The 27,917-nt window shown below is 42.4% G+C and overlaps 1 long non-coding RNA gene across 1 annotated transcript in view; it reads right to left on the minus strand.

Moving 5' to 3' along the window:
• Window positions 1–5,689: 5,689 nt before the first annotated feature.
• The window catches only part of LOC142664481 (uncharacterized), a 40,420-nt gene continuing 18,192 nt past the window's right edge, over window positions 5,690–27,917 (minus strand). The window contains exon 2 of the long non-coding RNA XR_012851288.1: window positions 5,690–6,191. This is a non-coding gene — a long non-coding RNA (uncharacterized LOC142664481). The remainder of the gene's footprint in view (window positions 6,192–27,917) is intronic.

The following is a 27,917-nucleotide window of genomic DNA, read 5'->3' on the forward strand; positions in this document are numbered from 1 at the left end:
TCTTTACAGTGTTCACTGTGCGGTAAAAATGTCAACTTAACTTTATTTTGCGGCTCAATACGATTACGGTGATACCAAATTTATCTAGGTTTTTTTTTTATATTTGACTACTTTAAAAAAAAACAAATCTATTTGTTAAAAAAAAATGTTTTGTTTCACCACGTTCTGAGAGTCGTAGCATTTTTATTTTTCCGCCGATCGAGCGGTGTGAGGGCTTATTTTTTATAGGACAAGCTGTAGTTTTAATTGGTACCATTTTTTTAGTACATACAACTTTTTGATCACCACTAATTTTACCAAAAAAACAGGAATTTTTAATTTTTTACAGTGTTCACCGTGCGAGTTAAATAATGGTATATTGTAATAGTTTAGTAACATTTAAAGAGGCTCTGTCACCACATTATAAGTGCCCTGTCTCCTACATAAGGAGATGGGCGCTGTAATGTAGGTGACAGTAATGCTTTTTATTTAAAAAACCGATCTTTTTTCACAACGTTAGGAGCGATTTTAGTTTATGCTAATGAGCATTCTTAATGCCCAAGTGGGCGTTCTTTTACTTTCGACCAAGTGGGCGTTGTACAGAGGAGTGCATGACGCTGACCAATCGGCATCATGCACTCCTCTCCATTAATTTACACTGCACTAGCGATATAGTTATATCGCTATGTGCAGCCTCATAGACAAGCCCTAACATTACTACAGTGTCCTGATAATGGATACACATGACCATCCAGCCTGGACGTCATGTGTACTCAGAATCCTGATACTTCTGAATCTTTTCTGTGAGATTTACAGCAACGGATACGAAATCTCGTTTACCTCGTAATCTCGCGAGATTTCGTATCCGTACCCTCTTTTTAACACCTCAGATGATGCGATCGTGATTGACCATAGCATTTGAGGGGTTAAACAGCCAGGAACAGTGCAATCGCTGTTCTTGTTCATTAGTCCCAGGTGTCATCTGTAAAACACAGCTGACACCTGCTGTGTATGAGTGCATCACACCCCCCCCCCCCCCCGCAGCAGGACGTAATAGCATGTTGTGGTGTGCGAAGGGTTTAAAGAAACATTCTCTGCAAAAATGCTTTGGGCATCCTGTGTGTAATTGAGGTGACATAAACCATAATGTGGTTTGCAAACTCACCTATGACTTTATCTTGTTTTTTCAGCCTCCATTACGGGCTACCGCTTAGACACATGACCCCCGCTCTGACTAACTGAATCTTACAGCGTTTACGGAGTGGTCCAGAAGTCAGTCTCTCTATTCATTTCTATAAGGCCGGATTCACACAAGCGTAGGCGTTTTGCGCACGCAAAAAATGCGGCGTTTTGCGTGTGCAAAAGGCACTTAACAGCTCCGTGTGTCATGATCATATGGTGCATTCTTTTCGCGCAGCCGCCATCATTATGACACTCTGTTTGTATGTTTGTAAACAGAAAATCACGTGGTGCTTTTCTGTTTTCATTCATACTTTTGACTGCTGTTGCGCGAATCACGCGCATCCCACGGAAGTGCTTCCGTGTGGTGAGCGTGATTTTCACGCACCCATTGACTTCAATGGGTGCATGATGCGCGAAAAACGCACAAATATAGGACATGTTGTGAGTTTTACGCAGCGGACTCACGCTGCTTAAAAATCACGGACTGTCTGCACGGCCCCACAGACTAATATAGGTCCGTGCGGGGCGCGTGAAAATCACGCGCGTTGCATGGACGTATATCACGTTCGTCTGAATAAGCCCTAAGACTCACATTGAGGCTCCTATAGGAATGAATAGAGAGACTGACTTTCTGTCCACACAGCAGAGGCTTTAAGATTCAGTAAGACCAAGTGGGGGTCATATGTCTGATTGGCAGCTCAGAACGGAGGCTGAAACTACAAGATGAAGTCATTGGTGAGTTTTCTAACCACAGTATCATTTATGTCACCTCAATTATAAATAGGAGGGCCCAAATAATTTTTTGCTGGAAGTGCTTCTTTAACATTGTAATTCAGGTCAAAGATTGGGTGCAAAAAGTGCGACCAAGGCAATTAAGGGAATGGGCGGATTGCAGTACCAAGAAAGGCTATCAAACTTGGGGCTATTCAGTTTAGAAAAAAGATGGCTAAGGGACGATCTTATTACAAATATATAATTGGGCAGTACAGAGATCTTTCTAATGACTGTAACATAGGATCTAGGATTGTAACAAGAAAAAGTGTGGCATTCTATACGTCTAGAGGAAAAAAAAATTCACCACCATCATAGATGGGGATTCTTTACTGTTAGGGTATGTGCACACTATAACGACAATTATGGCTGAAATTACGCAGCTATTTTCAGGAGAAAACAGCTCCTGCATTTCAGACGTAATGGCTCGTACTCGGGTTTTGCGAGGCGTCAATTACGGCCGTAAAGTCAATGAAAAATGGCTCAAATTACGTCCCGAGAAGTGTCCTGCACTTCTTTGACGACGCTGTTATTTTACTCGCCGTCTTTTGACAGAGACGCATAAAATTACAGGTCCTCGGCACAGTACGTCGGCAAACCCATTGAAATGAATGGGCAGATGTTTGCCGACGTATTTGAGCCGTGTTTTCAGGTGCAATTCGAGGCATAAAACGCCTCGTTTACGCCTTAAAATAGGTCGTGTGAACCCAGCCTTAGAGCAGTGATACTATGGTGCTCTCTTCCACAGGATGTCGTGATGGTTGATTCTTTGAACAAGTTCAAGAAGGACCTTGATGCCTTTCTTGAAAAATATAATATTGCAGGTTATGAGTACTAGATTCTGGAGTTGGGACGTTGATGAAGGGATTTATTCTGATTGCCATATTTGGAATCGGAGAGGAGTTTTTCCCCTATTGGGGCAATTGCCATTAGCCTCATGGGGGCTTTGCCTTCTTCTAGATTAACACAGTAGGATTATATTTTGGACTTAAAGGGGTTTTCCAGCCAGTAAAAATGTATGGCCTATCCTCCGGATAGGCCATCAATAGCTGATGGGTCGGGGTCTGAGCGGCACCCTCTTCAAAACAGCTGATCGGCAGGGGTCCCAGGTGTCGGACCTTGACGCATCAACTATTGATGGCCTATCCCGAGGATAGGCCATACATTTTTACTGTCTGGAAAACCCCTTCAATGGACCTGTGCTGTTTTTCAACCTTACAGTAACTGTTTAAAAAGTGTAAGAAATAGTTTCAAAGCCATGTGTTTGTCATTTAATTACTTGGTCACAAAGGGTTAATTTTCAGAATCCATCTGTGTGTGGATATAGAACACGCAGTTGTTCGAGCACCTGTTCTCTGCACATGTCTGCACCTGTGGTCAGTTTGTTCAGCTGGACATTGACTGTGGACGACAGGCATCAGAATGTCAGCCATTGAATATTTAAAGGATCCTTTCGTTATTTGTTTGCTTTAGTTAAGGAAAGATATTGGTTTTCTTTGTAAATATGTTTCCTTAAATCATCTTGTTATTCATTTGAATTAAAACAGGAAGTTAATCAATCTTCTGTGAGCTCTGTCTATCAGCAGCACAAATGTCTCTACTATCCTGATAATTTGCTATAATGCATCAGAATAGGAAAAATGGTTAATTTTAGAGTTCAGGCTGTGTAGCTTATTGGATATAATTGTTGCAAACTCTGAACTGTTCAAAGTATTATATCAGTTTTCAGCTTCTGGATGTAAACAGAAGAATGTACCTATTCATTGACAGCAAGCAGAGATCTTGTAAATGCTACGGAATCAATGCATATAGCATATTGGAAATTTTCAAAAAGTCATTATTTAAAACTGGAAATACCCTTCAGACTAGGGCGACACGACAACTTTGGTCTCTCAACATCAAGGGTCATACAAGTCTTCTGCGACTTGCTGTTGCGTGACTATGTTAGAGGTGCGATTTGGGTTTTAAAAAAAAAGAAACAAATTGGAGACATGTTGCATACAACTTACATTGAGATTTATGATGGCAAAGTTTTGTGCGACCTGTGACAAAAAAATCAAGCAGGTTTGCGGTTTCTGGGACTGTTGTGTTGCGGTCGTATTATGTTGCCACGCAACCGCATTGACAATCACTTATCAATCTATTATGACCAGTCTCAACAACAATTATGTATGCTGCGTGGAATATTTAGTAAACCTCTAGAAGTAAATCTTGGCTTATGTTAAGACTGGCGTTTCATAAGCCATTCTAAGGCCAGAATCACACGAACGTGGGGAAACTCGGACGTGTAAAACTTTATTTTTCACGTCCGAGTTTCCCCGTGCGGGTTCCGTTTTCACAGATCCCCATAGACATGAGTCTATGGAGGTATCCGTGAAATTGGAACAAAATAGGACATGTTCTATTTTTCAACAGACCCTTCACACGGTCCATTGAAACAACGGCCATGTGAACGGCCCCATTGAAATACATGCGTCCGTATGACGGCCGTTGTTTTAACGTCCATCACACAAACTTATTCAACGTTCGTCTGAATAAGACCTTAGACTGATGGAAAGTAGAAAAACCATATAGTTAAAACAATACATAGTGGTCTTCCAGGGAAGAAGCTACGTGCGAAACGCGTATTGGGGTTGGATTCCCTCATAGCTCTGGTCTGTATACCTCCTTAATATTGGACTGTATTTCTATTAATTCCTTATATTTTTGGATGATCTTTCATCCATATTCATCTTGCGATACAGTTACCAGTCCTCTTTTTTGCACTTTATTATATTGAGGTTGTGACCCGACTTATGTGGGGATCAACATTTTTATGGATAATGTGACCGCTATGTATTGTTTTAACTATATGGTTTTTCTAATAAAGATATGTATTTTGTGGATATTAATTTCTGTGTGATTTATTCTATAGGTGTTGATAGTTCTAGTCGCACAGTTCAAAGTTATTTTGCTATATGCAATTATTGGCCCATTTGTCTTCGTAGGTGTTATGAAGGAAGGTAGAGTAAGATGTGACAAATTCATCAAAAGGTGCACGCCTCTTAATAAATTTGCCGCAACTTGGACTGTCCGTGTACCGCAGAGTGCAATCTATGCAAGCTATTAGATGGTGTACGTCTGCACTATAATTTACACCAGTTTGTGGTGTAAATAATGGTAAATCTATCGGGTTGCTGGAGCTGTGGAAAATGGCAAAAAGTCTCCAATTAATTAGCCAAATTGGCCTGCGTGGTAACTTGTGACACTTTAACACCATAATACTGGCGTCCAGCCATTCTTAAATTACCCGCAGTGAATTTGACAACAGAAAAGAAACAGTCTGACCTTTTTTATATTACTCTAAGATGCTCCATTTAAAGGATAGGTGATAAATATCCACGGGATGCGTAATAAATATCTGATTGATGGGGCTCTGACTCCTGCGGTTGGACTCCCACCAATCTGATATTTATCACCTATCCACAATTATTACTTACAAAATTTAGATTTTTAGGCAGGTAGAAGACAGAGGTAGGGCCCCAGTTTACTGCTTAATGTCCTATTTAATCATGACCTACCAATGGAACCGGTTATACTAAACTTCTCCAGGTCCATTATGCGGCTAAATGGTCATGCTTTTGCAGTAAAAAAATGGATTTGGACTTGTGTGCATTTTTTTCTTCCCTGGTTGCTATTAAAGTTGTAGAGTGCCCTTCTTTTTCTATGCTTATAAGGCTCAATTTAAAATGAAAAGTGAAAAAAAAATCAAGAAGACTGATGCCAATAATCTTATTATTTAGAATGAAGTTATACAAATGACAGTTGTTAATATATTTGAAGAAAAAAGCATGGCAAGTAATACAAAGGTACATATAAACCCCATCTGGAGAAGTCCCTTCAAACAATGCACTCCTCAGATACGACCGGTGGTGTTCATCAGAAAAGTTGGTAATATCACTGTACAGACAAGTAAAGGGTTTTCTGCGTCTAATACGTTTTATTGACGTGAGATGAAGCTTTGATCAAGTTGTTCAGGGTCCACATCTTCAGTTCAACAAAGGGACTTGCCTGCACGTGCATACTCTGCACAGGTTCTGCCCAAGTTAACCCCCTGGAGCAACAAGTCCGTCACCTGGTCCAGTCCCACACAGGTTGTGAGAGGTGCCAAAAACCCATACAGAGCTCCAAAGAAGATACTCAGTGGCCAACCCACGAAAATCAGGACTATAATCCAAAATATGCACCACAGAATGCAAGAGCAATTGGCCATTGTGTACCTGCAGAAGAAAGCATATGCATATTAGAAACACAACAATCAGTAAACTGAACAAATAATATATATATATATATATATATATATATATATATACACACATTCGTTTTTTGGACTATAAGACGCACCTGACCATAAGACGCATCCAGGTTTTAGACAACAGAAAATAGGGAAAAATCATTTTTTGGTACATATGATTTTTTTTTTTCACTTTTTATTTCATTCCTTTTTTTTTGTTTTTTACATTGTGCATGGAGAAAAATGGGAAAAGTTTTTTTCTTTTACTTTTTGTTAATATTTTTTTACACTCCTGAAAATGTATCTAAAATTTATTTTCTTTACACATTTTATTATTTCCCCTAGGGGACTTGAACCAGCGATCATTAGATCGCTGGTACAATATACTGCAATACATGGATTAGTTATGGAAACAGCGTAACTCCCATAGTAGTGAATGGCAGTTACAGAAGCAGCGTAGCATGCTACGCTGTTTCCGTAACTACTATTCAGTTCTATGGGAGTTACGGAAATAGCGTAGCTCAGCGTGTTACGCTGTTTCCGTAACTCGACCATGTACACCGTTTTCGAAGCTACCGACTTCCAGAAACAGCGTAGCTCAGCGAGCACTTGGCTGTTTCCGAAACTGCCGACCACCTAACCAGGAAGTGGCCGGGAGACAGTGGAGCGAGTAAGCTAGCATGGGGAATGGGGGGCCCGTTCTAGTGATAGGTGCGGGTCCCAGAGGTCAATTTTTTTGGAGTGCTGCTTCTGTGCTCTTTATATTTGTGTGTATATATGTATATATATATATATATATATATATATATATATATATATATACACACAGATAGATAGATAGATAGATAGATAGATAGATAGATAGATAGATAGATAGATAGATAGATAGATAGATAGATATTCCTCAATGATAGCCAACAAAAAGTACCTGAGTTTAATAGTAATGGTGAGAATAATAGTATTGTTGAGGTTAAAATTGTTGCCCTAAAACCTTTATGCAATGCTTTTTTTTTTTTTCATTCCTTGTGTGTGTTTAAGTGTAATGGAAATGTAGATTAACCTCTGAAATATTAAGGAATTGTAGAAACCGCAATCCATGAGTATATGTCAGGGACAGACTGACCATTCAGGGATTAGAGTCATGTTTTAAAGCCTTGGGCACATGGGGCCCACAGCTCCATAACCCTTCCTGCTGGTAAAGGGGGTGGGGATTCCAATAGCTCTTTATGCATATTTTAGTTGTGGAACAACCTCAATATACCTAATAATATCTTAATAATAAAATTAAAGAAGTAAACTAGCAAGAAAATGTGTGAGTCAGAGAAGGATGTCAAGAATCGTTCTGAAAAACAGGCTATACACAATCAAGCAAATTGCAGCCGAAGACAATGCTGGTGTTCCAACTAACGTGTCCAAACTCATCGTTCCTTAGCACGGATGGGCTATAACAGCAGATGTCCAGTTCTAAGGGAAACAGGAAGGCAAGACTCCAGTGGGGAAAAAGAGCGCAACAATTGGATCACTGAGCAGTGGAAAAACATTGTCTGATCAGATGAATAAAGATTTACTGTATGTTGCACGCTGCTGATGGGAGAGTCAGAATTTGGCACAACAAATTCACGCTGGTGGTGTTGGGAGGTTTTTTTTTGGCACACCATATCCTCTGATACCTGCGGATGGACAGTTGAACAGTAGGGCTTACCTATTTTGTGGCCGACCAAGTTCAACTCTTCATGGCAGCTGTTTAGTCTATAACAGAAGGACACTTTAATATACAGTACTGTGCAAAAGTGTTAGGCAGTTGTGGAAAAAATGCTGCAAAGTGAAAATGTTTTCAAAAATAGCCATGTTAATAGTTTTTTTTATCAAATAACAAAATGCAAAGTGAATGAACAGAAGAGAAATCTAAACCTAATCAATATTTGGTGTGACCACCCTTTGCCTTCAAAACATCATCAATTCTTCTAGGAACACTTGCACACAGTTTTTGGAGGAACTCGATAGGGAGGTTGTTCCAAACATCTTAGAGAACGAACCACAGATCTTCTGTGGATGTAGGCTTCCTAAAATTCTTCTGTCTCTTCATGTAATCCCAGACAGACTCGATGATGTTGAAATCAGGGCTCTGTGGGGGTCATATGATCACTTCCAGGGCTCCTTGTTCTTCTTTACGCTGAAGAGAGTTCTTAATGACATTGACTGTATGTTTAGGATCGTTGACCTGCTGTAGAATAAATTTGGAGCCAATCAGATGTCTCCCTGATGGTATTGCATGGTGGATAAGTATCTGCCTGTATTTACCAGCATTGAGGACACCAATAATACTGTCCATATCCCCAACTCCATTTGGTGAAATGCAGCCCAAAAATTGCAAGGAACCTCCACCATGCCATACTGTTGCCTGCAGACACTCATTATTGTACTGCCCTACAGGCCTTCGCCGAAAAAACTGCCTTCTGCTGTTAGGGCCAAATATTAAAAATTTTGACTCCTTAATCAAGATCAGCTGCTGCCATTTTTCTGCACTCCAGTTCCTATGTTTTCATGCATAGTTGAGTCACTTGGGCTTTTTTTCACATTGAAGGTATGACTTTTTGGCCACAATTCTTCCATGAAGACCACTTCTGGCCAGACTTCTCCAAGCAGTAGATGGGTGTACCTGGATCCCACTGGTTTCTGCCAGTTCTGAGCTAATGGCACTGCTGGACATCTTCCAATTTTGAAGCGAAGTAAGCATGACGTGTTTTTGATCTTCTGCACTAAATTTCCTTGGCCGACCACTGCATCTATGGTCCTCAACGTTTCTTTGTGCTTCTTCAAAAGAGCATGAACAGCACATCTTAAATCCCCCAGTCTGCTTTGAAATCTTTGCATGGGAGAGACCTTGAGGATGCAGTATAACAACCTTGTGTCATTGCTGTGCTCAGTCTTGCAATGGTGGACCTGTTACCTGAAACAGTCTTCCACAACCTCACCTTTGTATGAGAGTTTGGCTGTTCCTCACCCAGTTTTAGGCCTTATTCACATGAACGTGTGCATTTTTTGCGCAATGCAGTTCCGTGTGTCATCAGTGTTTGCTGCGTGGCTGCGTGATTTTCACGCATATGCCATCCTTATGACACGCGGTTTTGATGTTTAGTAAAATAAATGAAGGAAGTACTTTTATTTTTTCCTTCATTTCTTTATCTACTGTTGCGCGACTCACTCGCGACACACGGAAGTACTTCCGTAGCAAATAATTAACTTGAATGGGTGCGTGATGCGCGAAAAACGCCCAAGTATAGGACATGTCATGAGTTTTACGCAGCGGACACACGCTGCGTGAAAATTATGGAATGTCTGAACGGCCCCATTGACTAACATAGGTCCGTGTGATGCGCGTAATTTTCACGCGCGTATCACGGACGTTAAACACGTTCGTGTGAATAAGGCCTTAAGCTTTCTACACAGCGGTTTCCATTACAGTTAATTACTGTGTTTCAACCTACATATGAAAATGATGATCATTATCACCTATTTGGTATAATTGGTTAATCATACATCTGACTATAATCCTACAAAATCCATGACTGTACCTAGAAGAATTAGCACTTCTATTTTGTAAAAGCATTATTATTTTGCATTATTTTTCCACAACTGCCTAAAAATGTTGTACAGTAATATATAAGTAGAGCTTTGTTAGGCCAAATGCAACGTTTCGGCTCAATATCCTAGAGCCTTTCTCAAGCAAGCCTCTAGAAAGGCTCTAGGATATTGAGCCGAAACATTGCATTGGGGCTAATAAAGCTCTACTTTTCCACACTTACAATTGTTCTGTTTTTCTTGTCAATTTGGGGATGATAGACAAATCCCTGGGATCTGTACCTAAACGATGTGACCAGTGCTGCTAGACCTTGGATTGTTTGTATTTATGTATATATACACTACCGTTCAAAAGTTTGGGGTCACCCAGGCAATTTTGTGTTTTCCATGAAAACTCACACTTAAATTTATCAAATGAGTTGCAAAATGACTAGAAAATATAGTTAAGACATTGACAAGGTTAGAAATAATGATTTTAATTTGAAATAATAATTTTCTCCTTCAAACTTTGCTTTCGTCAAAGAATGCTCCATTTGCAGCAATTACAGCATTGCAGACCTTTGGCATTCTAGCTGTTAATTTGCTGAGGTAATCGGGAGAAATTTCACCCCATGCTTCCAGAAAGCCCTCCCACAAGTTGGATTGGCTTGATGGGCACTTCTTGCGTACCATACGGTCAAGCTGCTCCCACAACAGCTCTATGGGGTTGAGATCTGGTGACTGCACTGGCCATTCCATTACAGATAGAATACCAGCTGCCTGCTTCTTCCTTAAATAGTTATTTTCCTATTTTTGGAGGTGTGCTTTGGGTCATTGTCCTGTTGTAGGATGAAATTGGCTCCAATCAAGCGCTGTCCACAGGGTATGGCATGGCATTGCAAAATGGAGTGATAGCCTTCCTTATTCAAAATCCCTTTTACCTTGTACAAATCTCCCACTTTACCAGCACCAAAGCAACCCCAGACCATCACATTACCTCCACCATGCTTGACAGATGGCGTCAGGCACTCTTCCAGCATCTTTTCAGTTGTTCTGCGTCTCACAAATGTTCTTCTGTGTGATCCAAACACCTCAAACTTCGATTCGTCTGTCCATAACACTTTTTTCCAATCTTCCTCTATCCAATGTCTGTGTGCGTTTGCCCATATTAATCTTTTCCTTTTATTATCCAGTCTCAGATATGGCTTTTTCTTTGCCACTCTGCCCTGAAGGCCAGCATCCCGGAGTCACCTCTTCACTGTAGATGTTGACACTGGCGTTTTGCGGGTACTATTTAATGAAGCTGCCAGTTGAGGACCTGTCAGGCATCTATTTCTCAAACTAGAGACTCTAATGTACTTGTCTTGTTGCTCAGTTGTGCAGCGGGACCTCCCACTTATCTTTCTACTCTGGTTAGAGCCTGTTTGTGCTGTCCTCTGAAGGGAGTAGTACACACCGTTGTAGGAAATCTTCAGTTTCTTGGCAATTTCTCGCATGGAATAGCCTTCCTTTCTAAGAACAAGAATAGACTGTCGAGTTTCACATGAAAGCTCTCTTTTTCTAGCCATTTTGAGAGTTTAATCGAACCCACAAATGTAATGCTCCAGATTCTCAACTAGCTCAAAGGAAGGTCAGTTTTATAGCTCCTCTAAACAGCAAAACTGTTTACAGCGGTGCTAACATAATTGCACAAGGGTTTTCAAGTGTTTTCTAATCATCCATTAGCCTTCTAACACAGTTAGCAAACACAATGTACCATTAGAACACTGGAGTGATGGTTGCTGGAAATGGGCCTCTATACACCTATGTAGATATTGCATTAAAAACCAGACGCTTGCAGCTAGAATAGTCATTTAGCACATTAACAATGTATAGAGTGTATTTCTGATTTATTTAATTTTATCTTCATTGAAAAAAACTGTGCTTTTCTTTCAAAAATAAGGAAATTTCTAAGTGACCCTAAACTTTTGAACGGTAGTATATATATATATATATATATATATATATATATATATAGTGTGTGTGTATTGATGGATAAGAATTTGCAGATGGACTGCAGTCACCTCAAGATAACCAGAGAAAACTCCAGTGAAAGGGGGAAGATAGTGTTAATAAGAGTGAGCATTGTCGAAATCTTGTACTTCCTGTTAGGTATCACCGCAATCATTCAGCTGAACACATCAGGAATGACTACAAAGCAGAAGTCCCTCGTAACTGACATTTATAACTCCTGTAACATAAAGTTGTTACACCACAGCTTATAATGATTGTGCACAGTGAAGGCTGTGACTATGCAAACGGCCGGATGATGTCCGTTACCATCAGAATTTTGTAGACAATAAAAAAATGTGTCTTTTGTGCTACATTTTTCTGGTCTATCACACAGTATTGTACGAATGTGCCCCCCTCTACCTTTGCTTGAATTTCGTAGAAAGTATACAGCACATTAAACAGGTTTTTTTTTTTTTAATATGACAAATAGCAGCCGTTGGAGGCATTCGTAGGAGGTATACGTTTTATTTTTTACATGGGAGCCTATGTCAACTCACGCCACTCCTCTCGGAATATGTCGAGCCAAGAGAAAACTTAAGGAAACATCTGTATAAGTTACAATAAGGTCACCTGGGTGTAATGGATTCACTGCGCTATTGGGGTTGGGAATTTAGGGTTGACTTTAGAATTGCTTTGCCTCATAAGGGCTAGTTCACACAGAGTCTTTTGGTGCTGTTTTCGATGTGGAAACCGCGTTAGAAACAGTGCCAAAAATGCCCGAAATCGCCTCCCATTGATTTTAATGGGAGGCGGAGGAGTTTTTTCGAGCGAGCGGTAAAAAACACTCCCGGGAAGGTGAAGCGGCATGCCCTTTCTTTGGGCGTTTTCATCTCTAACCTCCCATTGACATCAATGGGAGGCAGAGAAAGCGGTTTTGGCCGCTTAATGGCCATGGCCAAAAAACGCGGCAAAATACACGCCAAACAGAGTGCAGGTAGGTCAAAATCTGCCTCAAAATTCCTGAAGGAATTTTGAGGCAGATTTTTCCGCCAGCAAAATATTCAGTGTGAACAGTTGCCATGTTGGTACATCCAGTCAGCAGAAAGTGCCACTTCTCTTGACACACTTAGTGAGGGGAATGGGGGGTCTTGTTGCTCTTTGGGTTTGCAGTCACAGCAGAGTCTAAGCATATATGTACTTTGCAAGTTGTTGAATAGCACAGTGTAAATAAAAACATTGTAGCTCAGGTAGGGCCTGTGCTCAGTCCTAGCATAGCCCCTAATTTGTGCAGACACATTGCTTTGGGCCACAACTAGGGGTGATATTGAGATGTTTGCAAATGACAAATCACATAATGTAGCCTGCAGTATGAATACAACAGCTGAGTTTGTCATGTGGCACTATATGCCATTAAATGATAATGTCTTATCTGGGGTATTGCAAAAGACTACAGGTAAACCGGAGTCCTTGTAAGTTTACATTATCTTAAAGAGGCTCTGTCACCAGATTTTGCAACCCCTATCTGCTATTGCAGCAGATCGGCGCTGCAATGTAGATTACAGTAACGTTTTTATTTTTAAAAAATGAGCATTTTTGGCCAAGTTATGACCATTTTCGTATTTATGCAAATGAGGCTTGCAAAAGTACAACTGGGCGTGTTGAAAAGTAAAAGTACAACTGGGCGTGTATTATGTGCGTACATCGGGGCGTGTTTACTACTTTTACTAGCTGGGCGTTGTGTATAGAAGTATCATCCACTTCTCTTCACAACGCCCAGCTTCTGGCAGTGCAGACACAGCCGTGTTCTCCAGAGATCACGCTGTGACGTCACTCACAGGTCCTGCATCGTGTCAGACGAGCGAGGACACATCGACACCAGAGGCTACAGATGATTCTGCAGCAGCATCGGCGTTTGCAGGTAAGTCGATGTAGCTACTTACCTGCTGATGCTGCTGCAGAATCAACTGTAGCCTCTGGTGCCGACACGATGCAGGACCTGTGAGTGACGTCACAGATCTGCACTGCCAGAAGCTGGGCGTTCTGAAGAGAAGTGGATGATACTTCTCATCAGAACGCCCAGCTAGTAAAAGTAGTAAACACACCCCGATGTACGCACATAATACACGCCCACTTGGACTTTTACTTTTAAACACACCCACTTGGACTTTTGCAAGCCTCATTTGCATAAATACGAAAATGGTCATAACTTGGCCAAAAATGCTCGTTTTTTAAAAATAAAAACGTTACTGTAATCTACATTGCAGCGCCTATCTGCTGCAATAGCAGATAGGGGTTGCAAAATCTGGTGACAGAGCCTCTTTAAAGAGGCTCTGTCACCAGTTTATAACTGGCCTATCTTCTACCTAATCTAATAAGCGCTTTAATGTAGATAAGTAATGTGTTGTTTTGTGTTTTTTTTTTTAAAAGTTTATTTTTGACAAAGTTATGAGCATTTTAAGTGTTATGCACATATATGGTATCCCCGCGATCGTAACAACTTGACCAATAAAATAAACACATTAATTAAACCGCCGGATGAACAGCGTCCAAAAAAAACACGGCAAAATTCTCTCTTTTCTCCCATTCCCCCCATAAAAAATAAAATAAAAGTTAATCTATAAGTCCTATGTACCCCAAAATAGTACTAATGAAAACTACACATTGGCCCGCAAAAATAAAGCCCACATACGGCCACATTATTTATATAATATAATATAGTAATTTTTTTCTAAAAGGGTTTTTATTGTGCAAAGGTAGCAAAACATAGAAAACCTTTACATATTTGGTATCCCCGTAATCGTGCCGACCCATAGAATAAAGTTAACATGTTATTTACGCTGCATAGTAAACGGCGTAAATTTATAACGTGAAAATTAATGCTGAAATAGCTGCTTATTTTCAATTCTCTCCTAAAATAAAGTTAATAAAAGTTAATCAATATATTGTAAGCATCTAAAAATGGTACAATTACAAAATACAGCTCGTCCCGCAAAAAACAAGCCCTTATACGGCTATGTCGACGGAATAAAAAAAAAAGTTACGACTCTTGGAATGCGACCATGAAAAAACAAAAATAATCCTTGGTCATTAATGTGCAAAATGGCCCGGTCATTAAGGGGTTAATGCCTAAGTGGGCATTTTTTTACTCTTGACCAAGAGGGCGTAGTAAAGAGAAGTGCATGATGCTGACCAATCAGCGTCATACACTTCTCTTCATTCATGTCCAGCTTAATCCACAGCACAGCATGATCTCGCGAGATCACGCTGTGCTGTCACTTACTCCCGTAGTTCCTTAACACAAGCGACGGGAGATTGACCGGATAACGCCTAAAGGGATGGGATAAATTATAGAACTTTGTTTTACCCCTATTGATCCAGCGGAAGGTTTAGAATTCTAAACATTGACATAGGAGCTGATATTTTTTCATTCTTTTTTAAAGCCATCTACTGTTCCTGCTGTGACCAGCTCCTGAGATTCACAGTAAAGAAGGCTTGTCACCTCTAGAGATTGAACCTTTTTTTCTCCAGATGGAGGGAGTGCTCCCTTGTCTTTTGAGGGGATTGTACATGGAACAGGTTTTTACTATATCTCTTGTACGGGCCATTCATATATGTATACAAGTTATTCATGTCCTCCCTTAGTCGTGGTAATATTATATCCCTGTTCCACGAGTCCATGCCTCTTTTAATACACGACAATATCTTGCTGGCCTTAGAAGCAGCTGATTGACATTGCATGCTGTTATTTAGTCTATGATCTACAAGTACACCCAAATCCTTCTCAACAAGTGACTCTCCCAGTATAGCTCCCTCTAGGACATATGATGCATGCAGATTGTTGGTACCCAGATGCATAACTTTACATTTATCTAGATTAAAGAGGCTCTGTCACCACATTATAAGTGCCCTATGTCCTACATAAGGAGATCGGCGCTGTAATGTAGGTGACAGTAATGCTTTTTATTTAAAAAACCGATCTTTTTTCACAACGTTAGGAGCAATTTTAGTTTATGCTAATGAGCTTTCTTAATGCCCAAGTGGGTGTATTTTTACTTTCGACCAAGTGGGCGTTGTACAGAGGAGTGCATGACGCTGACCAATCGGCATAATGCACTCCTCTCCATTCATTTACACTGCACTAGCGATATAGTTATATCCCTATGTGCAGCCTCATGCACAAGCCCTAACATTACTACAGTGTCCTGATAATGAATATACATGACCATCCAGCCTGGGCGTCATGTGTACTCAGAATCCTGACACTTCTGACTCTTTTTTGTGAGATTCCAGGAACGGATACGAAATCTCGCGAGATTACGAGGTAAACGAGATTTCGTATCCGTTGCTGTAAATCTCACAGAAAAGAGTCAGAAGTGTCAGGATTCTGAGTACACATGACGTCCAGGCTGGATGGTCATGTGTATTCATTATCAGGACACTGTAGTAATGTTAGGGCTTGTGTATGAGGCTGCACATAGCGATATAACTATATCGCTAGTGCAGTGTAAATGAATGGAGAGGAGTGCATGATGCCGATTGGTCAGCGTCATGTACTCCTCTGTACAACGCCCACTTGGTCGAAAGTAAAAGTACGCCCACTTGGGCATTAAGAAAGCTCATTAGCATAAACCAAAATCGCTCCTAACGTTGTGAAAAAAGATCGTTTTTTTAAATAAAAAGCATTACTGTCACCTACATTACAGCGCCGATCTCCTTATGTAGGAGACAGGACACTTATAATGTGGTGACAGAGCCTCTTTAAAGGGAACCTGTCACCAGCATTTGACCTATTAAACCAGCACTACCGAGTGGTAGTGGGTGAAAAATCATTTCTATATAACCTATAATTGTCTTCTTAGTCAGCTCTATAGCTTTAGTATTCAGCTTTTTAGTGTTCCACACTGTATGCAAATGAGCAGAAAAGAGTCAGATCTTCATTTGAAAAGAGTCAGATCTTCGTTTGAAAAGAGTCAGATCTTCATTCCTCAAGTCTTTCCGAGTTTTTCCCGCCTCCTTACTTTTGATGGACAGCTCCTCGCCTTTACCCAGCACACAAAATACTGCGCCTGTGCATTGATGTCCTCTTCTGGTGTGTGCGCACAACGGGACACCGGATTATTACGATAAAAGGCGCAAAATGTTTGCAGGCCGTTATTTACAGTCTGAGGAGGAGTTTAGGAGAGGGGATAATGGCAATGAACTTTTGATAGCAGCGGCCAGTGAGAGATATGTAAAGCTCAATAGGTGAAATTCTGGTGACAGGTTCCCTTTAAGTCTCATTTGCCAAGTGGATGCCCAAACACTCAGTGTGTCCAAATCGGCTTGTAATTTATGAACATCTTCCATTGACTAAACAATTCTACATAACTTGGTGTCATCTTAGAAACTGTGCTCTTAACTGTAACTCTATAGACTTAATAACTGTACTCTATAGAATAAATAAGTTGAATAATAGTGGTCCCAGCACTGAACCCTGGGGTACACTACTTATAACCGGGGACCATTCAGAGTAGGAATCATTGATCATAACTCTCTGGATACGGTCCTTGAGCCAATTTTCAATCCAATTACAGACTATACTTTCTGAACCTATAGTCCTTAATTTACCCATTAAGCGTCTGAGGAACAGTGTCAAAAGCCTTTGCAAAGTCCAAAAACACTATATCCACAGCGGCACCTCAGTCTAGGCTTCTGCTCACCTCTTCTTAACCCCTTAAGGGCGCAGCCTAGTTTTGGCCTTAAGGCTCAGAGCTCATTTTTCAAATCTGACATATTTCACTTTATGTGATAATAACGTCGGAATGCTTAAACCTACCCAAGCGATTCTGAGATTATTTTCTCGTGACACATTGGGCTTCATGTTCGTGGTAAAATTTGGTCGATATATTCAGTGTTTATTGGTGAAAAATTGCAAAATTTAGAGAAAATTTTGAAAAAATTGCATTTTTCAGAATTGAAATGCATCTGCTTGTAAAACAGACAGTTATACCACCCAAAATAGTTACTAGTTCACATTTCCCATATGTCTACTTTAGATTGGCATCGTTTTTTGAACATTATTTTATTTTTCCTGGACGTTACAAGGCTTAGAACATAAACAGCAATTTCTCATATTTTTAAGAAAATTTCAAAAGCCTTTTTTTTAAGGTACCTCTTGAGTTCTGAAGTGGCTTTGTGGGGCCTATGTATTAGAAACCCTGATTAAACACCCCATTTTAAAAACTAGACCCCTCAAAGTATTCAAAACAGCATTTAGAAAGTTTTTTAACCCTTCAGGCATTTCACAGGAATTAAAGCAATGTGGAGGTGAAATTTGCAAATTTCATTTTTCTTGCTGAATTTCAATTTTATTCATTTTTTTTTCTGTAACACAGAAGGTTTTACCAGAGAAACACTACTAAATATGTATTGTCCAGATTCTGCAGTTTTTAGAAATGTCCCACATGTGGCCCTACTGCGCTCGTGGACTAAAACACAAGCCCTAGAAGCAAAGAAGCACCTAGTGCATTTTGAGGCCTCTTTTTTATTAGAATATATTTTAGGCAGTATGCCAGGTTTGAAGAGGTGTTGAGGTGCCAAAACAGTAGGAATCCCCCAATAGTGACCCCATTTTGGAAACTACACCCCTTAAGGAATTCATTTATGGTTGTTGTTACCATTTTGACCGCACAGTTTTTTCACAGCACGTATTTGAATTGGGCTGTGAAATGAAAAAAAATTTCATTTTTTCCAATAAAATGTCATTTGTGATCAAAATTTCTTATTTTCACAGGGAACAAAATACCCCATTTTGTTGCCCAATTTGTCCTTAGTGTGGCAATACCCCATTTGTCGTGATAAACTGCCGTTTGGGCCCATGGGAGGGCTCAGAAGGAAAGGAGCGCTATATGTTTGTTGGAGTCCAGATTTTGCTGGATTGGTTTTCGGGTGCCATGTCGCATTTGCAGAGCCTCAGAGGTATCAAAGCAATGGAAACCCACCAAAAGTGACCCCATTTTGGAAACTACACCCCTCAAGGAATTCATTTATGGTTGTTGTTAGCATTTTGACCACACAGTTTTTTCACAGCACCTATTTCAATTGGGCTGTGACATTAAAAAAATGAAATTTTTTCCAATAAGATGTCATTTTTTATCAAAATTTCTTATTTTCACAGGGAACAAAATACTCAATTTTGTTGCCCAATTTCTCCTGAGTGCAGCAATACCCCATTTGTGGCAATAAACTGCCGTTTGGGCCCATGGGAGGCCTCAGAAGGGAAGGAGCGCTGTGTGTTCTTTAGAGTGCAGATTTTGCTGCATTGGTTTTCGGGTGCCATGTCGCATTTGCAGAGCCCCAGAGGTATCAAAGAAATGGAAACCCACCAGAAGTGACCCCATTTTGGAAACTACACCCCTCAAGGAATTCATTTATGGGTAATGTGACCATTTAGACCCCATAGTTTCTTCACAGAACTTATTTGTACTGGGCTGGGAATTAAAAAAATATATATATTTTTTCCAATAATATGTCATTTTAGCTAAAAAATTCTTATTTTCACAAGAAATAAAATACTACATTTTGTTGCCCAATTTGTCCTGAGTGCGGCAATACCCCATTTGTGGTGATAAACTGCAGTTTGGGCCCATGGGAGGGCTCAGAAGGAAAGGAGCACTGTGTGTTCTTTGGAGTCCAGATTTTGCTGGATTGGTTTTCGGGTGCCATGTCGCATTTGCAGAGCCCCAGAGGTATCAAAGCAATAGAAACCAACCACAAATGATCCCATTTTGGAAACTACACCCCTCAAGGAATTCATTTATGGGCGTTGTGACCATTTTGACCCCATAGTTTTTTCACAGAACTTATTTGAATTGGGCTGGGAATGAAAACAAAATTATTTTTTTCAAATAATATGTAGTTTTGGCTGAAAATTTCTTATTTTCACAAGAAACAAAATACCCTATTCTGTTGCGCAAATTGTTCTGAGTGCTGCAATACCCCATTTGTTGTGATAAACTGCCGTTTGGGCCCATGGGAGGGCTCAGAAGGAAAGGACCACCATTTGGCCTACTGGGGATTTTCTAGTGCGAAGTCATGTATGCAGAAGCACCTGAGGTACCAGTACAGTTGAAACCCGCAAGAAGTGACCCCGTTTTAATAACTACACCCTTAAGGCATTCAGCTAGAGGTGTAGTGAGCATTTTGACCAGAGACCTACACCCCATAAACTGTAATGTGGGTTCTCCCGGGTATGCCAATACCCTACATGTGGCTGTTATCAGCTTCCTGGACACACAGCAGGGCTCAGAGGGGAAAGACGAGGGGGGATAAGCTGTGCGGAGTGCATCAGGGTAAGTAAAATTGGGGTAAATTATAAACCAAGGGATGTATGATAAATTTTAAAACACTTTCATACAGAGCTCTGGTTATTCGGGACACGTGTCACATTGATATATTGTGTCATCCCTTATCGCCCTCTTATAGCAGACTTTGCACCTCTTTTGACTTTTTCCCTTCTTGCCAGTTTGGGGAACTTCTCCTGGAAAGTGTTGCCGCCTTGGTACGATGCGTGTGGCCCCGCTTCCAGAAGTACTGGGTGCCCCCCCTTCTTGGTCCCTAAAGATTAGGTTCTTGATAATCACCTCTTGAAATTCCAGGAAAGTTCCCGTCTGGCCTGCACATCGAGGTAGCACGTACGCATTGTACAATGCCATATGTATGATGTGCCTGGCAAGCTTCTTATACCTCACCGCATGGCGCTGTAGGGCTTCAGGATTTGATCTTACAAGTCCATCCCTCCCATGTACCTATTGTAGTCCAGGATGCAGTCTGGCTTGGGGGTGGCCTTCCCTTCATATAGCCTAAACCTGTAGGTATACCCGGATGCACTCTCGCACAGCTTATACATCTTCATGCCATACCTTGCCCTCTTACCCGGCAGGCACTCGCGGAATTGAACCCTCCCTTTAAAATGTACCAGGGACTCATCAATAGAAATACACTTCTCGGGGGTGAATGCTTGGGAAAACCGGGCACTGGAACGGTCTAATAGGGGTCTCCGTTTATACAAACGGTCAAAACTGGGGTCATCTCGGGGTGGGCACGGCTCATTATCAGTATAATGTAAGAAGCTAAGTATTGCCTCATTTATTTATTTTTTTAGGTTCCAGTTCAGTTCTGAAATTGCTTTGAGGGGCCCATATATTAGAAACCCCTATCAAATACCCCATTTTAGAAACTAGACCCCTCAATGTATTCACAACAGCATTTAGAAAGTTTATGAACCCTTTAGGTGTTTCACAGAAATTTAGAGCAAAGTAGAGGTGAAATTTAAATTTTTTTTTTTGTCAGAAAATCCTCTTTATATCATTTTTTTTATAACACAAAAGGATTTATCAGAGAAACGCAACTTAATACGTATTGCCCAGATTCTGCAGTTTTGAGAAATATCCCACATGTGGCCCTAGTGCGGTAATGGACTGAAGCCCCGGCCTCCGGAGCAAAGGAGCACCTAGTGGATTTTGAGGCCTCTTTTTTATTAGGCACCATGTCCGGTTTGAAGAGGTCTTGTGGTGCCAAAACATTGGGAACCCCCAAAAAGTAACCCCAATTTGGAAACTAGACCCCTTGAGGAATCCATTGTAGTTTTCTTGGGGTGCATGCGGCTTTTTGATCAGTTTTTATTCTATTTTTAGGTGGCGTGGTGACTAATAAAAAGCAATTCTACTATTGTTTTTTTATTCTTTTTTTTTTACTGCGTGCACCGTGCGCTATAAATGACATATTCACTTTATTCTGCGGGGCGATACGATTACGTCGATACCAGATGTTTATAGTTTTTTTTTATGTCTTATGGCGTTTGCACAATAAAATACGTTTTGTAAACAATCATTCACTTTTTGTGTTACCTTATTCTAAGAGCCATAACGTTTTTATTTTTCAATCAATAAAGCCGTGCGAGGACTTATTTTTTGCGTAACGAACTGTAGTTTCAATCAGTACCATTTTTCGGTACATGACTGATAAGGGAATAAGGGGGATTTTTACTTTTAATACTTTTAAAACTTTTATTTTCTTATTTTTACACATCTTTTTTTAACTTTTTTTTTACTGTATTACTTTGTCCCACTAGGGGACTTGAGGGCAGGAGGCCCTGATCGCAATTCTAATACACTGCACTACATGCGTAGTGCAGTGTATTAGAACTGTCAGCTACTCACTGACAGCAAGCATAGTGGGTCCTGACGTTGTCAGGACCCACTATGCTTCCATCTATGGCATAGCCGGACGCCATTGTTTGGTGTCCGGTTGCCATAGTCACCATCGCCGGCCGCTATCGCGTAGCAGGCCGGCGATGGCAGCTTAACCCCTAAAAAGCCGCGATCTCTACAGAACACGGCTTTTAAGGGGTTAATCAGCGGGGACACAGCGATCGGTCCCCGCTGTAGGAGCTGTGACAGCTGCTGAACAAGACAGCAGCTGTCACAGCTCCTGTATGTGTCGGGAGGACGGCCGAAATGGCCGTTACTCCCGAGACGTACTATTAGGTCATGGAGCGCGAACGATACAGCTGCCATGACCTAATAGTACGTCCAGGAGCGGGAAGGGTTTAAAAACAAATCAGGTTGGTTTGACAACTTCTGTCTTTAGTAAATCCGTGCTGGCTGTCACTTATAATGCAATTTTTTGTCACATACTTCTGTATATAGTCCCTCAATACACTCGCAAACATTTTTCCTACAAAAGATGTTAAGCTTACTGGTCTATAATTACTCGGGAAGACCTAGAGCTTTTTTTGAAAATAGGCACCACGTTTGCCCTGCGCCAGTCCCTTGGCACTATACCAGTCACTAGAGAATCTTTGAATATTATGAACAGGTGGACAGAAATAACTGAACTAAGCTCTTTAAGAACTCTTGGGTGTTGGCCCCATTCTCCCACGCCTGAGCTTTGTTGTTATATTCCTAGTCTGTCTTGCAAATGGTCCCCTAGTGTTTCCTGCTCCCAGTGTTTCCTGTATCCTGATCTAGTGCCGTGCTGTGCTGTATACCACGCCTGTCCTGCTTCTACACGCCTAACGTCTACCTGCTGCCTAGTTCCTGCCAAGCCTGCCTTGCTACTGTCCGAGATGCCACAGGTACCCTATATAAACTATAGATTCTGACCTGCGCCCTTTTGGCCAGCTGCCATACCGCTAACGCGGTACGGCCCAGTGGGTCCACGAACCCTATGTGACAGTAAGCTCAGGCCATGGACCCTGCTGGTCGATCCAAGACACGGACGGATATGCTAGACTTTCGGTCTCGACAGGACCAACTCCTCCAGGCTTTGAACATTCTCGCACGTTGGCAGGAGGCACGAGCTGCCGTTCCTCCTACTACACCTCCTGGCAGCATTGATCCTCAGACTACACCTTCTGGCAGTGTCGACCCGCGTTTTTATTTGCCACTACCGGACTGCTATGATGGAGATGAAGGTACCGGTCGTGGATTTTTGAACCAGTGCCAGATCCACTTCAGCCTGTATACTAGGACATTTTCATCTGACGGCGCAAGGGTCGCTTTCATCATCTCTCTCCTCACTGGCAAGGCTCTTGCAATGGTGAACCCTATCTGGGAGAGACAAGGACCAGAGACCCGTGACTTCCAGGGCTTCCTCCGGACTTTTCACATGGTGTTTGAGGAGTCTGGACGGGTCTCATCTGCAGAAGCTTCCTTGATTAACCTACTCCAAGGAGACACCTCCGTGAGCGAGTACGCTATCCACTTCCGCACCCTGGCGAGAGAGCAGTTGTGGAACAATGAAACCCTGGTGGCTGCATTCTGGCATGGACTGTCTCCTAAAATTAAGGACGAACTTGCCACTCGAGACCTGCCATCTACCCTGGATGACCTCATCCTTCTGTCCGCCTGGATTGATATGCGGATCCGAGAACGCCTCCAAGAGGTTCGTCGGGAGGGAGGCCTTCCTAGTCTGGTCCCTACTTTGCAGCAACCCCTGCTGTCCTCAGATGTCAATCCTCCTAAGGAGTCTGTGATGATGGACCAGTGTAAGCTATCCACCCAGGAGAGACAACGCAGACGCACTTCGGGACTCTGTCTATATTGCGGCCTCGGTGGCCATCTTGTGCGCCTGTGTCCCCAAAAATCCCAAAGCCTAGGGTTGCTAGGAGAGGCAACCTTGGGTAGGAAAGGACTTCTGTCTAAATTGTCTATACTAGTGACCATAGTATCCATCGAGAGAATGCATCAGGTCTCTGCGTATCTGGACTCTGGATCCGCTGCTAATTTCATCCATAGAGACCTGGTGGATCCTCTTCAATTACCCACTACCCCTCTGGAGAGGCAATTGACAGTTGCATCAGCGAATGGACTACCTCTACCAGACCCAGTTATAGCTGTGACCAAGCCGCTGAGGCTCCAAGTGGGAGCTCTTCACTCCGAACTCCTGTCGTTCTATGTGCTATCCAAAGCCGTTAACCCTGTGTTGCTGGGCCTGCCTTGACTCAGACTACATGCCTCAGTCCTGGACTGGAATTCTGGAGAGGTTCTCCAGTGGGGTCCTGGGTGTCAAAACCGATGCCTGGTGCAGATTCGTTCGGCTCAGCCTTTGCTGCCTCGGTCATTGGCAGGATTGCCGGGTCATTAAGCTGCATTTTTGGACATCTTCAGCAAGAGGGAGGCGGAGAAATTGCCTCAACACCGGGCGTATTACTGCCCTATCGAGCTGACTCCTGGTGCATCCCTTACCCGTGGTAGGGTATATCCTCTCTCCTTGCCCGAGACTCTGTCCATGTCCGCCTATGTGAAAGAGAACTTGGAGAGGGGCTTCATACGGAAGTCTTCCTCCCTGGCAGGAGCCGGGTTCTTCTTCGTCAAAAAGAAGGATGGTTCTCTTCGTCCTTGTATTGACTACCGAGGTCTCAACCAGATCACTGTGAAAAAGAAATATCCGTTGCCGCTGATCTCCGAACTGTTTGATCGTATACGCGGTGCCAAGATTTTTTCCAAACTAGACCTGCGTGGGGCTTACAACCTAGTCCGGATTCGCCAGGGTTATGAATGGAAGACTGCAACTGCATTTAACATCCATGATGGACACTATGAGTATCTAGTAATGCCCTTCGGCCTGTGTAATGCTCCCACGGTCTTCCAGGAGTTTGTTAATGACATTTTCCGTGACCTCCTCTATGTTTTGAAGTAGTCTACCTTGATATCATCTTGATTTTTTTCTCCAGATCCTGTGACTCATCAGACACATGTCCGTCAAGTTTTGCTGCGGTTAAGGGAGAATCGTCTGTACAGCAAGTTGGAAAAGTGCGTGTTTGAAAAAGATGCTCTACCCTTCCTGGGCTATATCGTCTCGAATCGAGGTCTCGAGATGGATCCTAAAAAGGTAAAGTCTGTTCTGGAATGGCCACGCCCTCTAGGCTTGAGGGCCATACAGCGCTTTCTGGGATTCGCCAATTTTTACAGACTGACTTCTCCTATCTCTAACCTCACTAAGAAGAGTATGGGCGCCAAAGTGTGGACTCCTGAGGCAGAGTCCGCATTCAATAGCCTGAAGAGTGCCTTCACGTCAGCCTCTATCCTCCATCATCCAGATGTCTCTCTACAGTTCTCGTTGGAGGTGGACGCATCCTCTGTCGGTGCTGGTGCACTCCTGTTCCAGAGAGGCTCCAAGGGCAAGTCAATGGTATGTGGATATTTTTCTAAGCTCTTCTCTTCCGCAGAACACAACTACTCGATTACGGGAGTTACTGGCCATCAAATTGGCTCTGGAGGAGTGGAGACATCTACTAGAGGGCGCAGCTCATCCCATCCTGATTTTTACGGACCATAAGAACCTTACCAATCTTCAGACGGCCCAACGGCTGAAACCTCGTCAGGCAAGGTGGTCACTGTTCTTTACCAGGTTCCAGTCTGAGCTCCATTATCGCCCGGCCGACAAGAATGTGTCGATGCTTTGTCCAGGTCTTTTGAGACAGAAGACACCATGGAGATTCCACAGAACATCATTGATCCGTCTTGCATTGTCTCTGTCAATCCCCTGCAAGTTGGGGACATTCCTCCAGGGCGGACTTTTGTGCGCCTGGCTGACCGTGGATGAATCCTCCGCTGGGGACACTCCTCTAGACTGGCAGTTCACGCGGGGATCCGTAAGACTCGGGATCCGATTGCTCGTCATTTCTGGTGGACCACGCTGCCCAAGGACATTGTTTCTTCCTGTTCAGTATGTGCAGCAAACAAGGTCCCTCACTCCAGACCTGCTGGCCTGCTCCAGCTATTGCCTGTGCCCAATGCCCCCTGGCAGCATATAGCTATGGACTTTATTACAGACCTGCTTGCTGCAGTACTGTCTGGGTGGTGGTTGATCGATTTTCTAAGATGGCCCACTGTGTTCCTCTGACCAGTCTTCCTTCTGCTCCTCTGCTGTCCGAGCTGTTCATCCAACACATCTTCCGCCTGCACGGCTTGCCGCAACATATTGTGTCTGATCGGGGAGTTCAGTTCACCTCAAAGTTCTGGAGTGCCATCTGCGGACTCCTAGGTATAAAGTTGGACTTTTCCTCGGTCTACCATCCTCAGTCCAATGGTCAGGTCGAGAGGATCAATCAGATCTTGGAGACCTACCTACGCCACTTCATCTCCAAACAGCCTGATGACTGGGTGCATTTGCTTCAGTGGGCTGAGTTCTCTTACAACAATCTCCACATAGAAGACACCGTTCATTATTGTCTATGGCCAGCACCCACAAATTCCTCTCCCGGTCCCTGTTACGTCCGAGGTGCTAGCGGCTGACACGGTCTTTGGGGACTTTCTGCAGATCTGGCAGCAGATCCTCCATCCTGCTGGCGGTCGACCGCATGAAGTGGAAGGCGGACACAAGGAGAAGAGAACCCCCTCAGTTTCTTCCTGGCACGAAGGTCTGGCTGTCCTCCAGGAATATTCCACTGAGCGTGCCGTCGTACAAATTTGCTCCCAGGTTCCTTGGTCCCTTCGAGATTCTGCAGAAGATCAACCCTGTCACCTACAAGCTTCGACTGCCTCCTACCCTCAAGATCCCCAACTCCTTCCATGTTTCTCTCCTGAAGCCAGTGGTTCTGAACCGCTTTACCAAGACTCCAAGCCCTGCGGTTGCCTCCAGTGGCCCTTCAGACACCTTCGAGGTTAAGGAGATCTTGGACATTAAAAAAAGTAAGAGGAAGAACCTTTTATTTAATAGATTGGAAGGGGTTTGGTCCAGAAGAGAGGTCCTGGGAGCCAAAGGAGAATCTCAGCGCTCCTACCCTCATTAAGAGGTTTCTCTCTTGTTCTGGTCCCTTGCTACTGTCCGAGCTGCCACAGGTACCCTATATAAAACTATAGACTCTGACCTGCGCCCTGTTGACCAGCTGCCATACCGCCAAGGAAGTACGGCCCAGTGGGTCCACGAACCCTACGTGGCACATTCAGCCAATTCAGTATATAAATTGATGTATTAACAGCATTGGCACCGGCTACATCAGCTCCTCTTTCTTCTGTTGTTTATACAGAGATAAAGAACCCATTTAGTAACTCTGCCTTCTCTTGATCCCCTGTGAACAACTCCCCATTACCACTATCTAGGTGTCCTACATGTTCAGACCTTGGCTTTTTTGCATTTATATACTTGAGTTTTTTTGGAATTTGTCTTGCTATTCTTCCCCATCTGCCTTTCAGATTTTATTAAGCTCTTTGTAATTTACAAAGGCTAGAGCTGTACCCTCAAATTTATATTTTCAAATGCCTTTTATTTCCCCATATATTGAAATGATTCTGCAGGATCAACTAACATGCTGCGGATTTAAAAAAAACACACCACAGGTGTTTTGGACGTTTTATCAGTGGATTTTTTCTGCAGCGTGTGGATGAGATTTGTTCAAATCTCATCCATTTAAGCTTCTACTTTATTATGCTGAGGATTTTCCCCAATGAAATTTAATTGCAGAAAATCGGCTCCAGTGTGAACATACACTGTAAGGTTAAGTCTCTACAAATTGCTTGGTGCTACAGTTACACTGCGCTTCAGTGATGATGTTGCCTATAGTCAAAGAAGAGCCCACATAACAGTAGTGCGTATATAACAGCGTCATGCAATAGTACCGATTTTGCATTGCTACAAAGAATGCCCTCATATAATACCATGTGAATTATTCTAA

The sequence above is a fragment of the Rhinoderma darwinii genome, chromosome 12, assembly GCF_050947455.1.
Source record: "Rhinoderma darwinii isolate aRhiDar2 chromosome 12, aRhiDar2.hap1, whole genome shotgun sequence".
NCBI classification, from domain to species: Eukaryota; Metazoa; Chordata; class Amphibia; order Anura; family Rhinodermatidae; genus Rhinoderma; species Rhinoderma darwinii.